This window comes from Canis lupus, chromosome 20 (assembly GCF_048164855.1).
Source record: "Canis lupus baileyi chromosome 20, mCanLup2.hap1, whole genome shotgun sequence".
Taxonomy (NCBI): domain Eukaryota; kingdom Metazoa; phylum Chordata; class Mammalia; order Carnivora; family Canidae; genus Canis; species Canis lupus.
The window spans coordinates 24,564,615-24,581,278 of record NC_132857.1 but is presented as its reverse complement, the minus strand read 5'-3'; the positions used below and the strand labels follow the sequence as shown (position 1 = coordinate 24,581,278).

The 16,664-nt window shown below is 45.0% G+C and overlaps 2 pseudogenes; both read left to right on the top strand.

The window, feature by feature from the left end:
• The first annotated feature begins 364 nt into the window (after nt 1-364).
• On the top strand, nt 365-1,210 carry LOC140611598 (uncharacterized protein C2orf72-like; annotated as a pseudogene).
• An 8,560-nt stretch (nt 1,211-9,770) lies between these two features.
• Nucleotides 9,771-11,500, top strand: LOC140612072 (ubiquitin thioesterase OTUB1-like; annotated as a pseudogene).
• The last annotated feature ends 5,164 nt before the right edge of the window (nt 11,501-16,664 follow it).

Genomic DNA, 16,664 nt, shown 5'->3' with positions numbered 1-16,664 from the left:
CTAGGGAAGAGTCTTAGCGAACTGTAATTTCTAGAAAAAGTGAACATAGTTTAATAATTTCTTTATTTTTACAACATAGTCTGAGATTAAACACTTATGTCTTATTTTGAATGCATTATGAGTATATTTAACTCTTGAAATAAATTTGTATATATAATATATAAGTAATATATATATATATGTTTTATACATAGATGTGTATATGGGAAAGTGCCATAATTAATTTAGCAGAATCAGAATAAAGGTGTAATCTCATCACCGTCTATTTTCTGAAAAGGTATATGTGTTTCAGATCAGAGTGATATCTTTCCCCACCAGCTGCTATGCGGTCCCCTTCTCAGTAACCTGGGTAGTTCGTGATTAAATGCTTGCTCTAGGCGGCGAGCAGGCAGCGGAGCCGGGAGCTGGAGGCGCGGCCGCTCGGCCGAACCGCCCGTCCAGGCGCTGCGGGCGGCCGCGGGCAGGTGCTGCTGGAGGGCGGGCTGGGGAGCGCGAGCAGAGCCGCCGCTGCTGCGGGACGTCGCCGGGCCCTGTTCCCGCCCGAGCAAGCCGCGGCAAGCCGGGGGCGCAGGGGGCGCAGGGGGCGCAGGGGGCGCGCCGTCCGCTCCCGCTCGTCCTCCTGCTGTGCGGCGCGTCCTCGCTGACCGCCCGGGAGCCGCGGCGCCGCCTGCGGGAGAGGCTGCGGGACGTGCGCGGCCGCCGGGGGCGCGGGCTGGTCGGGGCGCTGGGGGCCGAGGCCGGCGGAGGACGCGGCGGCGCCCGGCTCGCGGCCCCTGGAGGCGCTGCTGCGCGCGGTGTTCGGCCGCCAGGCGGGTCCCCGTGCAGGCGGCCGCCTACTGCCCCGGCCACCTGGCCTCCAGCCTGGCCGTCCCCGGGCCGCCTGCGGGGCGCTGCAAGCCGCCGGCCCGCGCGACCAGCAGCGGGACCCTGGGCGAGACCAGGCCTCCCCGCACTGCTGGCGTGCTTTTCCTGGGGTCCCTGGAGCTCGGGGAAGGATCCAGATGCCACCTTCCCCAGTGACCCAGCTCAGGATCACCTCCAGGGTCCTGGGGAGGAGCTGTCACTGACAGCCATATGTCCCAGCGGAGACTGTGGGACCCCGGGAAGGGGTCGAGAGCCTGTGATGGACTTGTCCATACTCCTGCTGAGCCCGCTGGAGCCCCCAGATGAAGGCTGGGCTCCCGGGCCACCCGCACTCTAACCTGCACACTGGGGACTGGCTCTTGCTCACCGAGCTCCCTTGCCTCTATGTTGGCCTCGGAATGGTGGTCACTACACAAAGGCCCCACCTGTCAGAGGCTGCTGCACTGAACAGCTGGGGAAACTTGTTTTCCTGGAACCTGCCCCCCGCCTCATATTTGCTCACTTTCTGATCACAGTGAGGTTATTTGGTCTTTCTGGACCTCGGTCTTTCTACAGCATTGGGACAGATGGCTGTCTACTTGGAGGCTTTGTGGTGCTGTGGCAGCCCATGGTGTGTTGGCATGAGCATCCATCATGTCAAGTGCAGCTGGAAAGAACTCTGGATCAGCTGTCATCAGATCAGGAATGGGTGGGGAGCTTAGACCTGTCATTGAACCTTTGGGGCTTCTGTTTCTTAAACACTCCAGGGACTATGAGCCCAGGGGCTCTCAACCCAGGGCCAGACTGCCGCTCCAGGTAGCACTGGAAGCTTGTGTATGCATGTGTGAGTTTGAAAGTGTAAGTGTGTGTGTGTGTGTGTGTGTGTGTGTGTGTGTTGGGAGGAGGGTTACTGTGACTGTGAGGTGCCCCTGGAACTTAGTGAGCTTCTCACAACGTACAGGACAGACTCCAACAGCAAAGACTTATTCCACCCTAATTGCCCATCAAGGCACCTTTGAGAAACTCTGGATGAGCCCATCTAGTCTCTCTGAAATTCTAGGAAGTCCCCCTCCCCCACCCCAGCAGAGAGGGTTGGGCTTCCTGAGATCTTGGCTGCCAGAGGAAGCTGGAATAAAGACTGCACTGCTGCCCTGGGGACCTATTGGGTCAAAGCCAAGACATCCACATGCTCTGCCTGACCACAAATGTTGGAGAGGATGCGGAGAAAAGGGAACCCTCTTACACTGTTGGTGGGAATGTGAACTGGTGCAGCCACTCTGGAAACTGTGTGGAGGTTCCTCAAAGAGTGAAAAATAGACCTGCCCTATGACCCAGCAATTGCACTGCTGGGGACTTACCCCAAATACAGATGCAATGAAACGCCGGGACACCTGCACCCCGATGTTTCTAGCAGCAATGTCCACAATAGCCAAACTGTGGAAGGAGCCTCGGTGTCCAACGAAAGATGAGTGGATAAAGAAGAAGTGGTTTATGTATACAATGGAATATTCCTCAGCCATTAGAAATGACAAATACCCACCATTTGCTTCAACGTGGATGGAACTGGAGGGTATTATGCTGAGTGAAGTAAGTCAGTCGGAGAAGGACAAACATTATATGGTTTCATTCATTTGGGGAATATAAATAAAAGTGAAAGGGAATAGAAGGGAAGGGAGAAGAAATGGGTAGGAAATATCAGAAAGGGAGACAGAACATAAAGACCCCTAACTCTGGGAAAGAACTAGGGGTGGTGGAGGGGGAGGAGGGTGGGGAGTGGGGGTGAATGGGTGATGGGCACTGAGGGGGTCACTTGACGGGACAAGCACTGGGTGTTATTCTGTATGTTGGCAAATTGAACACCAATAAAAATAAATTTATTATTAAAAAAATAAGAATGTAGGACTTAATCTCAGGCCCTCGTCCAAGGTCAAAGCAGACCCAACCCAGAAGTGCCAAGTTCCTGAATCCTTTTTTTCTCTGTTTATGAGTCAGACAGGGTCGATGATATTCCCTGAAAAACCAGAAAAGCCATCTGTTCACTCATAGAATGAACTCTGCATTACCTCCCTTGCCTTCCTCTCCTGCCCCTGGAGAAATGCGGTCTTTGGAATGGCAAGAGCAGCTCTTGATTTTCCCTGGTAGGAAGCACTGTCTAAAGGAAGTAGCTAGATTCATTCATTCATGCATGATTTGCTCAGTGGACATGCAGTTGGGCTACTATATGCCCAGGATTCCACAAGGTGCTGCATACCTTTCAGTAGTTACGTTGGCTTTCATCTCTGATACCAAAATGTGGAATTGGAAACCTGTGGCTGAGGGCCTGTGTGATATCAAGGAGGGTCCCTACTGGCTCCGTGCTTCAATTTATTCTTCATAATATGCAGCCTGGTTCTATCCTTTCTCTGCCTGGTGGGGATAGTGTGAAGGCAGGCAGGGTGACATCTTATTTGGGGTTGGTTAGTAGCAGGTGTCATTTTAATAATGCAAGGCTGTCTTACCAATAGGTAGACCTGGCTGACCTCCTACGATGAATGAACTTAAACAATTACCACTGATTTTGTTTTAAAATGGGGAAACTGAAAAAAAAAAAATAAAAAAAAAATAAAAAAATAAAAAAATAAATAAAAAAAAAAAATGGGGAGACTGGTATTTTTGAAGCTGCTATATTTTTCTATTCCTCTGTTAATTTCTTTGTAATCATTGGGTTGGATTCTTATTATTTGGTGGGGAAGGGAGCTTTTATTAAGGTAGGAAATTATATAAGGCAGAAGTCACAAGGCACAGTCTCTGCTGTGTTTAAAATCCTTTTGTATTTGTTGCCAATATTTGAAGCTTGAGAGATTGCATGTTAAAAAAGCTGGTTTTCTGGGTGGAGGATGGGGCATGCCATTAAGTCTGGTTTGCTGTAATCCTCCTGCCCTGGAACGCTCCTCCCACCCATCTAATCCACCCCACCACTGTACTTCACTCATCTATGCCACCTGCCTGGTCCTGGTGGACATTTGAGTTTACAAACCTGTGGCATAAAGGGTGGTATACATATTTTTCATTACTTTCAGTTTCTCTGGTGACTAGTCGAAGAGAGAAGGTCTTTACTGAGATTTGTGTTCTGCTTCCCAACTGGGAAACATGGGACTGACATACTTTGGGACCCAGGTTGGCTTTTTCGACACGTGGCGAAGATAAGCATGAATTTTAGGAATAATCTAGTTGGTATTTTTTAGCAGACAGAAGAGTTAGGTGCTGGAAGGGATGACCTTGGTGGTAGGTCTCTTCCCCAAGGACTCTCAGAAGGCATGAAGATTGGGGTGGGCCAGGCAAGTGCCTCCAGTCAAGTCACAGTCAGGGCTGGTGCATATTAATCCTTCTAACATGGCAGTAGTTGTGCTGCTTCTGACTTGGATCAATAATTCCTTGTATGTAATAAAACCGAACAGTACATCATTGCTGTCAAATAAAAAAAAATGCTTGTTATAAAATGAAACAAAGGAATGTGTGCCCAGTATAATATGAATATTTTTATGTCTAAAAATGTTCTGAATATAAAAATATTGGGTATTCGGTACATTTCCATATCCCTTCATTATAAAACGAGTAAGTCCATCAGATCCGAATTTAGTAATGAACTTTACATCATGTTACTCTACCATCAAATATCATTCACTCTGCTGTCTTTTGAAATGAGATATAATACTGAAAATACAGGTGCTCCCAGGAAGGACTCTGTCCTAGGATGGTAAAAGTCTTCCAAACAAGTTTGTCAAGAGCAACACTATTTCAGTATTCAGTATCAATTAATATTGCTAATTTTTAAATCTCTCCCATCATATTCCCCAAATCCATAATTGCCAGATTCTGTGAAAGCATCAATTCTTATGTTCAATACTGAACAATACCAAAGCAGATTCTAAGAATTTTTAAATAACAGTCACAATATTACTACATTCAAAAAGATGTATAAAGCATGTACTTTAGAACATCCACTTTGCTAAAAGGAAAAAAAAATCCAGTTTTGCATTCTGTCTATATATCATAAGTGAGTGTTACTCATAAAGGATTTGAACTCCCTCAGCATATGTGTCCACTTCCGCCATTAAAGTGAATTCAGGTGCCGGGCATGACTGTCCCCAGACAGGCTTTTTTGAAATAACTGATGGCTGTGGTCTTATTGCCCCATTGAACTATATCTGGATACACTCTTGTTGCTTTGACAAGAGTTTCATACAACTCCACAGTCTGTAGAACACGTGGGATGTATCTCATAGTTTCTTTTATTAATGTAAACTATTTTCACTTTCTCCAGTGACAAATTGCTCCAAATTAGGTTTTTTACACCTATTATGACTGAACTGATGAGAAATTCATCTGTAGACCACAGCTGTGTATTGCAAGCATTATAAACCCTTGTGGCAAGGAGGTGATTGTTACATTGCCAAGATCAAGCAGAAGAGAATTGTTTATTTTGGAGGGAGGCAGAAATCTTCGTTTTCAAATTTTTCAAAATTTAAAAGATTATTTGTTAAGATCCAAAATGGCCATTTTAAGAGCTATCTAACAGCAACTTGTTTTAATATATTATGAGAGAGTGAAAATTTGTGCAGAGCCACTACATTCAAAAAGAAAAAGAAAATCTACTATTTTATTACTATTTAAGTATCCATTGAATGTTAGAAATATGGCAAGCATTGTATGTGGCAGAAGCAATATCTGGTGAACATACCATTTACATGACATGGAGAAGATAGATCTCTGTGAGAGGACAGGAATGTGATCCATGCATGCACTGAGTCCATATTTCCTAAGTGTATTTACACACACGTTTGTAATTATTCTCACCTGGTATACTTAATACTGTCTGGTGATTTGCCATGGATGACAACTGCCCTCCCTTAAAATCTACCAAAGGGACATAATGGCCTGACTTTTGAAAAGTTGCTGACAAGGAACAAAAACATATTTAAAAATTCAGTACTAACAGCAAATAGGAGCTTTATAGTAACACTTGGAAAACACTGAGAAATCACAAATAAATTCCAGAAAATTGAAAGAAACTTATGCTCTACTTTTCTTGGGCCATTAATGCATGAGAACGGAATAGATTTGAATACTCTTCACTTTAAAAAAGAACATGACTGGTTACTATTGATAAGTATTGTCATAAAATATAGGGTAAAATCAATGCCTAACTTTCAGAAATTGCAGACACCTCCAAATTTTCACATGTCAAGAATACCATTATCCACAATGTCTAAAGTATAGTACAATAAAAAAACCAATGTCCATGAAATTATCGTCACAATGCAACAATGTTGTGTTCACTGAATAAATATTCACTATAACAAGATTTCAAAAAAAAAGACTTCATTCTTTAATTTTTGGTATAGGCATGTGACTGTCAGTTTGCTATTGTATTCCTATGTGAAATAGAAGATTTATAGTAAAATATATTTGACATTTCCCTTAGTCATAGTCAATGATAATTTTAATCAAGATTGCGACAATAAACAATTATTTACCTTTGTCAACATAAATATGCAAAGAATACTAATTCTCATAATGTTCATGTTTCTTTTATCTTTTTAAAGATTTTATGTATTTATTTATGACAGAGAGAGAGAGACAGACAGACAGACAGACAGAAAGACAGAGAGGCAGAGAGGCAGAGGGAGAAGCAGGTTCCATGCAGGGAGCTGGACGTGGGACTCGATCCTGGGTCTCCAGGATCACACCCTGGTGGTGCTAAACCACTGGGCCACCGGGGCTGCTCTGTTTGTTCTATCTTATTTGAACATTGGACAGCATTTGATATGAAATGTGTCACACTCATTTTCTTTCATTTTATTTGAAAATTTAAAAACTCTTTATTAAATTGGTCATAGAATTTCTCAATGCAACAACAATTTATTGAATCTATCTCATAACTTGAAATTATTTTTTCATAAATTAGTACACCCAAAATTTTTAAGATCCATCTTAATGTACTACAAAACATGGAAAACAATTATTGGATCATTAACCTTGTAACAGACATAATAATGATTTAGTAAAATGTGTAGGTTTTTTCTTTCACTAAATGACCATTTCAAAAGGAATATTTTCAAAGAAAATTATTAGTTTAAAAATTAGTCTAATGATTTTGGTCAAAATATAACACAGACAGGAAAATGAGACTTCTAAATTAAAAGAACAATTTTGTCGAGATAACTTTTTTTAGACCAGAATATGAAATTGTTTTTTAGATTGTGATTCCAAATCATGAAGAATCAGACCAAAGAAAGTGAAATAAATTCTTCAAGAATGTCAGACCTGCTTCAGATCTTTTTAGAATAAAATGGATATAAACAAACCAACAAAACACCATATTCTTTAAAGACAGTTGCACAGGCTTTCTTTATAAATAAGAAGAAAGAAGAAACCATTTCCTACATATGTTCCAAATAGTACATAGTACCAAATGCTCAGTAAGTATTCCTTGAATAACAAACCAGCACAAGTACCACCTGTTAAAAATAAGCATCTAAGATAAAAAATAAATTTCAATTAGTTACGTTGAAAAAAATTTTAGAGGGCGCCTTGTGGTGGTTCTCTATAAGAGGTATGCGTGATTAGACCTCAGTGACAAAAGGAAAACGTTCTAGGCTAGAAAAGTTTCAAATAAGGCAAAAATTTTCCCCTCTTAAAGATGTATAAATCAAATTCTTAGGATATTTTTAAATCATACTAATAGGAAAGCCTTGGACAAGTTATTGAAATGTATCAAAATTCATGTTTTTCTGCCAACTGAATATTTATTAACACTTATATAACAGTTATGAAGATGTATTCATATGAGCATATGCAAATGAAAACCACTTGAGATCAATAACTATAGTATAAAAAGTTTATGAACATGGACTTTAGCTGACATAATTTTCTTTTTTTCTGATATAATTTTCGATTGGAAATGATCTCATAAAAATCAAAGATGTGACATTGCATACACTGTGATGTTGAAGTCTGAGCTGACTGGGGAGTTTCTTCCTGCCTGTTGCTGAGCCTGCAAGTGAGCTCGCTCAGGGATGACACAGCTGTCTGCATGTGCCTACTGTTTTATCTCAAAACTTGTAGTGACAGGTGTGTCTTGTCACACTCTCTGGTGACCATTACAGGCCTGCCTTGTTTATCATTTCAAGATGAGCTCCGATGTGTGTGACCCTGACAGTACAGAATATAATCAAATGCCTTTGAACCGAGGAAGAGGAATTTATTGCTTGTTAACACATTTTACAGTTTATAGGGTCATTAGCCCCTTAGCTTCCGAGATTTTTTTTCAAGCTTGGCTTTGAATCTATAAATTCAACGGATTTCTATCACAGAATTGACAAGAAATGTGATATTTAGTGTAGCCTTTTATAAAATCCTTACCTCATATATAACGTATAACAATAAAAAAGAGTTAATAAGATGCTTTTCCTTTTCTTATCCATCTCAGAGGGGAATAATATAGCAAAGTTGTGTAACAAACAGTGAATTTTCTATATTGGAGTAGAAGATGTCTTAAACGTCATTAGTTTTATTTTTTATAAATTTATTTTTTATTGGTGTTCAATTTGCCAACATATAGAATAACACCCGGTGCTCATCCCGTCAAGTGTCCCCCTCAGTGCCCGCCACCCAGTCACCCCCACCCCCTGCCCACCCCCCTTCCACCACCCCTAGTTCGTTTCCCAGAGTTAGGAGTCTTTATGTTCTGTCTCCCTTTCTGATACTTCCCACTCATTTTTCTCCTTTCCCCTTTATTCCCTGTCACTATTTTTTATATTCCCCAAATGAATGAGACCATATAATGTTTGTCCTTCTCCGCTTGACTTACTTCACTCAGCATAATACCCTCCGGTTCCATCCACGTCGAAGCAAATGGTGGGTATTTGTCGTTTCTAATGGCTGAGGAATATTCCATTTACCCCAAAGATACAGATGCAATGAAACGCGGGGACACCTGCACCCCGATGTTTCTAGCAGCAGTGTCCACAGTAGCCAAACTGTGGAAGGAGCCTCGGTGCATGGAAAGATGAGTGGATAAAGAAGATGTGGTTTATGTAGAAAACGTCATCGATTTTTTTTTCAATTTTTATTTATTTATGATAGTCACAGAGAGAGAGAGAGAGGCAGAGACACAGGCAGAGGGAGAAGCAGGCTCCATGCACCGGGAGCCCGACGTGGGATTCGATCCCGGGTCTCCAGGATCGCGCCCTGGGCCAAAGGCAGGCGCCAAACCGCTGCGCCACCCAGGGATCCCAACGTCATCGATTTTAAATAACTGCACGACAGGGGCCGGGAGGGAGGCGAGGCCGAGCGGGGGAGGCGGGCCGCGGGGCCGCGGGGAGGCCGGGGCGGCGAGCAGGACGCGGCGCCCGGGAAGGAGAGAAGGCGGCTTCTGCGCGGGGCGGGGGCGCGCCCGGCCCGGGGACCGCGATGCCCAGCTCCAGCCGCGTGCAGCCGCAGCAGGCGGGGACCGAAGCCGCCCCCGCGGCCCGAGCCCTGGGCCCCGGCCGCCTGCTGGGGGGCGGCGCTGCCGGGGGCGCCGGCCTGGCCGCTGCGCGCGGCCTCCGCCAGCAGAGGGGCCTGGGGACGGAGACGGAGCGCCCCCGGCAGGCGCCGCGCGGGACCCCCGGCCGAGCCCGGCGTCCCCCTCTCCCCGCGCTCGTCGTGCTCCGGACGGGCGTGGAGCCGCTGCAACCCGCTGCGAGGCCGAGGAGGAGGAGCAAGCGGAGGGGCGGGGGAGGAAGGGCGCACGGTGGTGGAGACGGCCGTGGAGTGGCGCCCGGGCAGCCGCAGGTCGGCCGCCTCTTCGGCCGGGAGCTCCGGGGCGGCCGCGCCCGGGGCCTGGGGGGCTTCCAAGGCCGGGCCCCGAGCGGCAGGCGGCGCCTTCTAGAGGACCCGGGCCGCCGAGCCCCAGCCCGGCCGGCAGCCGGGACCCGCGGCACAGCACCTCCCCCTGGACCGGCAGCCGCCGCGAGTGGCCTGGGCCGGGCGGCTGGGTCTGGCTGCGAGGTCTCTGGGGAACGAGACTCATGGAAGAAAGCAACAGCAGCCGAGAGAAGTGCCTGGAAGTGCTTTACGGAAACGACCACATACCTGCTGCTTCTCAGGCTTGTGCATGTCGACCCGGGGGTGACGAGCTCCAGGGTGTGCTGCTCCACCGGGTAACGTCACAGCTCTTCCTAGACACCCCAGGGTCCAAAGCAGCGAAACAAACTTCAAAACTCTTTCTTCAGTGGAAGACTTCTGGAAGTTCACCGAAGGTGCCTCATGGGATGGGCTGTACTGGAAGACACGGCCCCGCAACAGGACCGAAGCCGACAACCGACGTTTTGTCTCTATGAGAACCTCCTGTTAGGCTTCCACGGATCCGGCAACTCAGAGTCAGAAATGGATCCTGCTCTATCCCCCCGGACTGAAGAGATGAGATTAAAGAGTGCTATGATGTCTACTCTGTCACAAAAAGGTGACTTTTTGTCACCTCCACAAAAGCACTCCTACATCCGCAAGACCAGGCGCGAGCAAACTGTTTCTACGGAGCTTCGGGATTCTCCCACCTGGAGGCGCTGCCGGATGACAGCGAGGAATTGCAGCGCTTTGAGGCTGTGTCTGCCAAGGGCCAAGAGGCCCTGGTGTCCAGGGCTTCCCTGAGGCCACAATCGAGGATTTCCACAGCACGTTCGTGGGCCTGATGGAGCGGGTGGAGAAGCAGACCTCTGTAGCTGACCTGCTGGCCTCCTTCCACGGCCACAGCACCTCGGACTACCTGGTGGTGTACCTGCGGCTGCTCACCTCCGGCTCCCTGCAGTGCCAGAGCAAGTTCTTCAGCACTTCCTGGAGGGCGGGCGGACAGTCCAGGAGTTCTGTCAGCAGGAGGTGGAGCCCACGTGCAAGGAGAGCGACCACATTCACTCCACCGCACTGGCCCAGGCCCTGAGCGTCTCCGTCCAGGTGGAGCACATGGACCGCGCGAGGGCGGCACCACCAACCCACACACCTTCCCCGAGGGCTCTGAGCCCAAGGTGTACCTTCTCTGCCGGCCTGGGCACTACCATATCCTCTACAAACAGGGCTGGCCCCGGCCTCCCGCTGCCCTGTCTGCCCTCCCCTCTGCCAGGCGCTAGACATGTGCAGAAGTTTTTTGTGGTTATAAATGGTCATATTTCACTCCCTCCTCCACCTTCCCCCTCACGCAACCTTCCACATTTTATTAAAGGAGATGCTGGTGGTGAAAATAAAGTAGTGAAGTGTCAGTAGTGAAGACCGGGCTCCTTTTGGTCTAAGAAACAGAACTGCGGAAGTGTCCGTGCCCTGTAGCCATGTGCCCTGGCTTCTCCATCCCTTCATTCATTCATCCTCTAAACTCTTAACCAAGGAGAAGATGCTTTAAGTGAGTCTTCAGTGCTTATAGTTAAGACCATGCAGACCATGGCCAAAGTGACCTTTGGTTTCTCAGATTTTCTCTACTTTTTACTGCCTTCAGCTTCTGCATACGTATTTTTCAAAAGACTAAATTGTTGACTATATGGCCAACAAGAAAGTAGCTACAGGGCCTCTGGAGATTTCTTTGAAGATTCCTGGATCCTGTTTTCCTAGATCCAGTGACATCGTTCACTAGGTTGTTATCGGGTACTATTCTGGAACAGAAATCCTCATTTTACTAGCGTTTATGAATACATTTTTGTTCAGAGTACAGGTATTTAAAGTGTATACTAAACTTGTGAGCCAGTTTCCTGTCTGGTTTAAAACCTGGCGTCTCAAATGTGTGTTTATGATTTTGAATATGTATTGTCCATTGTGCAGATCTGTGGGGGTTTTGGTGTCCTTTTGTAACCATACTTAAAACATCTTGTGTATGAAGGGAAGCTAGTCAATACTTTTAGAAATACTGTAACTATTATAAAGAAATAAGAGTGTGCAGCCCAGGTGGCTCAGCGGTTTAGCACCGCCTTCAGCCCAGGGTGTGTTCCTGGAGACCCGGGATTGAGGCCCATGTCCAGCTCCCTGCATGGAGCCTGCTTCTCCCTCTGCCTATGTCTCTGCCTCTCTCTTTCTCTCTGTGTCTCTCATGAATAAATAAATAAAATCTTAAAACAATAAATAACTGCATTACAATTTCAAATGCATTCTATAAACTCCTATCAATACATCATAAGCTTATCTATAAAAATACTATAGTAAATGAATTAAAGAAACAAAACATTATTTTTAAACACTATGGAAATTTCACTTGTTTACTTTCAAAAAAATTATTTATTTATTAATGACAGAGACACACACACCGAGAGAGAGAGAGAGAGAGAGAGAGAGAGAGAGAGAGAAGCAGAGACAGAGGCAGGCAGAGAAGCAGGCTCCATGTAGGGAGCCTGACGAGGACCTCGATCCCGGGTCTCCAGGATTACACCCTAGGCTGAAGGCAGCGCTAAACCACTGAGCCACCTGGGCTGCCCACTTGTTCACTTTTTATTTATTAATAGTTTTTCTAGAATATGGAGAAACTTAAATTTAAAACAATTGCTATTTGGCAAAAGTGTATATATTTTAACTTAATATTTGGGATTTAAATTAATAATTGATTACAAGATAAATTTTGTTTGTTTTTAAAGATTTTATTTATATATTCATGAGAGAAACAAAGAAGAGAGGCAGAGACACAGGCAGAGGGAAAAGCAGGCTCTCTGGGGGGAGTCCTATCAGGACTTGATCCCAGGACTCTGGAGTCACTCCCTGAGCCAAAGGCAGGTGTTCAAACACTGAGCTATGAGTTGCCCCAGAAGATAAAAATTTTTAAGCAAAATGATTGAAAATATTCCTGAATTCTAACAAAAAGAAAGAAGGAAAATAAGTTATAGTGATTCGATACCTTTAAATGGAATTGAAATCAATTGGAATTAAATTATGTGATACATATTTCTTAATCATAACAATGGACTCCTGTACTAGACAGGAGGTAGTTTATCTTATATTTAGTAAGAAGGAAAACCACATTAGTTCTACCACAGTGAGAAGATATTCATTAAAATAGCTATTTAACACTAAAAAGCCACTTCAAGAGTATGCTGACCCTCTCCCATTCAATTATCATCTTCCATTAGAACACAGGATGAACCTCAAAGATGCAAAATAGGATAAAGTCTATGTACCTGGCAAGTTTCTTAGTTATAAACGACAGAAACCAACTCTGCCTAACTGGAGTCATTGGGATCATTGAAAAGATATCAGGTAACTCACGAATTTATTGACTTGTTGGCAACTCAGCTAAGAAACAGAGGGAGGCTGGGTCAGGGAGAACACAAGCACAGCCAGATGCTGCCCCCGATGCAGCCGCCTCCAGGTCATCTCCACTGAGTCCTTCACCGGTTTCCTCAAACAAGAGCCATCACCTTCCACGTGAAAACTCTCCCACTAAAATCATGCTGTGGGACTCCAACAGCAGTTCTTCTTAGTCCATGAGTCTGAGTTCAGCCTCATATTAGTCCTAATAATTCAGCAGCTGCTGAATTTCATTGTGTTGAGCGGGTCTTCTCCTCAGACTCCAAACTATTTACACTTTCCCCCTGCTGTTTGGGATGCCCCTGTACCCAGGATACCCTCTTCTTCAATGTGTCCCTTGGTGTAACCCCACTTCACAACCCTTCTGCTGAGGGGATTCCATCTACTTTCACAGCTAAGACTCTCTCTCTCTCTTGCCTCCAAGTCTCTAACTCCACCAGCCTCTGAATTCCAGATCCTCACTGCTCTTTCCTTTCTGTCCACTTCAGCATTCACATTCAACATGTTTCGAGGTCAATTTATCATGTTGCTCGATCTTTCTTTTTTCCTTTCTTCTTCCGTGCACTTTCTCTGTAGGCAAGTCCAGCTTCTGCACCCCCCAAGACCTACCTAAACATGAGGCATTTTCAGTTTCTCCATCTCTTTCACCTTACAGGTTCAGATGGTGGCTACAGGGGTTAATTATTATTGTCTCTTCCCTCATTATTCCAGTAGCAGAACTACCCCTGTGCTGTTTCTTTTTTAAATTTTTTTTTTATTTATTCATGATAGCCAGAGAGAGAGAGAGAGAGAGAGAGAGAGAGAGGCAGAGACATAGGCAGAGGGAGAAGCAGGCTCCATGCACTGGGAGCCCGACGTGGGACTCGATCCCAGGTCTCCAGGATCGTGCCCTGGGCCAAAGGCAGGCGCTAAACCGCTGCACCACCCAGGGATCCCCCCTGTGCTGTTTCAACTCTTCAGGCAAGCGCTGACTCTGACTGGAGTGACACATTGAAGAACGGCCACCTCCCACAATGAAGAAATTGGAGTCTTTCCCCACAGAGGTTCACAAGGAAGCTACAGGAAGAAGATTCCTTTCCTTTTTGATTGTAAAGTGGTGGAAACATGAGGCCAGAAGATTCTACAGGCATGTCCCGGTGCCCTATGCCCCACACCCGCCAGTCTACAGTAATAGAAAATAAGGCTGTTGGGTTAGAAGGGAGGGATCAGAGATGGAGAGCAATTGACAGAGCTGGTGTCCCTGCTTCCAGGTGCACTCCTTTCCTACCCATGGTTTAGTTACTGAGATATTATTTCTCTCCTTTTATACTTAGTCAGGATGCCACTACTAGATGAATTTTCCCACCCCTATATTAATTATGTCACAGCTTACTCGGCATCATTCTCCATTACCTGCAGCATAAAGACCTCACTGTGACAGTCAGTCCTACATGATCTGGACCTAACATTTCCCATCTCATCTCCTGCAAGTCTTTCCTCTCCTCTCTTATGTTATAAACTCTGGCCTTTTTTTCATTTGTTATCTCATTGGCCCATTACATTTCTACCCAGCTGAATAGCACAGATTACCTCTTCTCCTGCAGTGAATTAAGCACTGAACAGTGGATCTGCAAGTCCCATGTTGGAGTCTAAATTCCATTTTCTCTGTGTGGAGTCATCGCTCTGCAAGTCTGTTATTTCTCATTTGTGAAATGATACAGTATCTTAGCTTCACTTAAAAAAAAGATTTTCTTTATTTATTTGTGAGAGAACGAGAGAGAGAGAGAGGCAGAGACACAGGCAGAGGTAGAAGCATGCTCCATGCAGGGAGCCTGACATGGGACTTGATCTGGGGTCTCCAGGATCATGCCCTGGGCTGAAGGCAGACACTAAACCTGAGCCACCCAGGTTAACTTTAAATGAGATGTGTTACAATATCTTTGAAGGAATTTTATGCCCATGTAATTTTATTCAGGAGATTCTATTTAACTGGCTGTTGATTTTACTTAATCTGCTGAGTAGCAAGAAAATTATATGGAGACCTTTCATAATATCTGAGATTCACAGAAGCCAAAGAGTGCTTGGTATATTCAATGGGCCAATATAGATATTCAAGTCCTGCATCAGGCTGAGTTGTGCCCCCTTAGCAGTCATCTGAGAGTTTGCTTGTAAAACCAAAGCCACACGGGTGTTTTCCGCTCAGAGGAAACTGGAAAGCAGAGCAGCTGATACCTGGGACTCTGCATTAAATTTGGTCCCACTAGTGATGTCCTGGAAGTCTTGTCCACCCCCCTAGAATCATGGGAGCTTCCTGGCTTTGCTGGACAATCAGGTCCACGTGACCATGAACAACTGTTCAACGTGGACTCTGCAAAATACTCCTCCCTCCGAGGCTCACTCTTTTGAGGCTCTCTTCGACAACTTTACAGTAACTGGTTCTCCTCTACTCCAGGGGAGAAAAGTGGTCCATCTGAAATTTTAAGTTTGAGTTTAGATGAAAATTTTTCATTGTAAATTTCATTGCTCTTCTCCCTCAAATACTCGGCAGAGAAATGACTGCGGGCAAATGGATTGAAACAGATCTTTCATTTCAACACTCCTTACGTTTTTGTGGAAAACTGTTACATATTCTTAGGTAAAGTTGCCAAAGGCTCTGACAAAAATTTTACCACCTCTCGTCTAAGGAAAACGTCTTGCCTATTAAAAAGAACTGTGTCAATTTTTAGCAAACTTATGAAGGCAAATATATTGGAAAACAAAAGGAGTTTTGTCTTTTGTGGGGGTCGATGAACAGAAAAAAGTTTTCAGAGTTAATGACTCAGGCTGAGGATCTCTGAGTCCTGTAGGCTTTGCTTCCACGTGGTAGCAATTGTATTTAAACAATGAAATTGCTTTATAGTATAAGCAAACTATAAACTATAGTTTATAGTATAAGCAAAGGAATTGGGAGTCATAGGGTCTCCCAAGGCTTGGAATCATCCACATAACCCCAGGGAGTCACTTGCAGTGAATGGGGCTCTGCTTAATTATCATCAAAATTGTGATTTGAGAATCATCATAGTGAATTCTGAGGTGGAATTCTAAGGTGTCGCCTAGTTTGATACTGTTTGTCTTTCTGCTGCTTTTGCATCTCATGTTGCAGAAGTCTAGCCTTAGGCTCACAAAGAACACAAGTACTGGCAGAAGGAAATGCTTTGGCAAAGGTTTAGTGGTTTCAGAAATCAGGTCTAGCAACCTGTCATGTGGAATCTTCAAACGTGTCTGTTAGCAAAACTGTGGTATTTTGAAATCACTTGTTGGTTAAATTGGAATCACCCTGAGACAGAAAAGTTCTGGCCAGAGATTGAAGCTCCACTGCTATAAAGGGTCAGTAAGTCAAAGATCTCTATTATTTAGTAGTATTATTACTACTTATGTGCTTTAATTCAACATTTTGACAAATATGTACAGGGCCATTTTCTCTGATCTATCAAGAATTGTCTAACAGGAAATGAACTTCTACTCCTTATCTGGACTCCTTTTAAAGGAAATGCACCCCCAATCTGCTC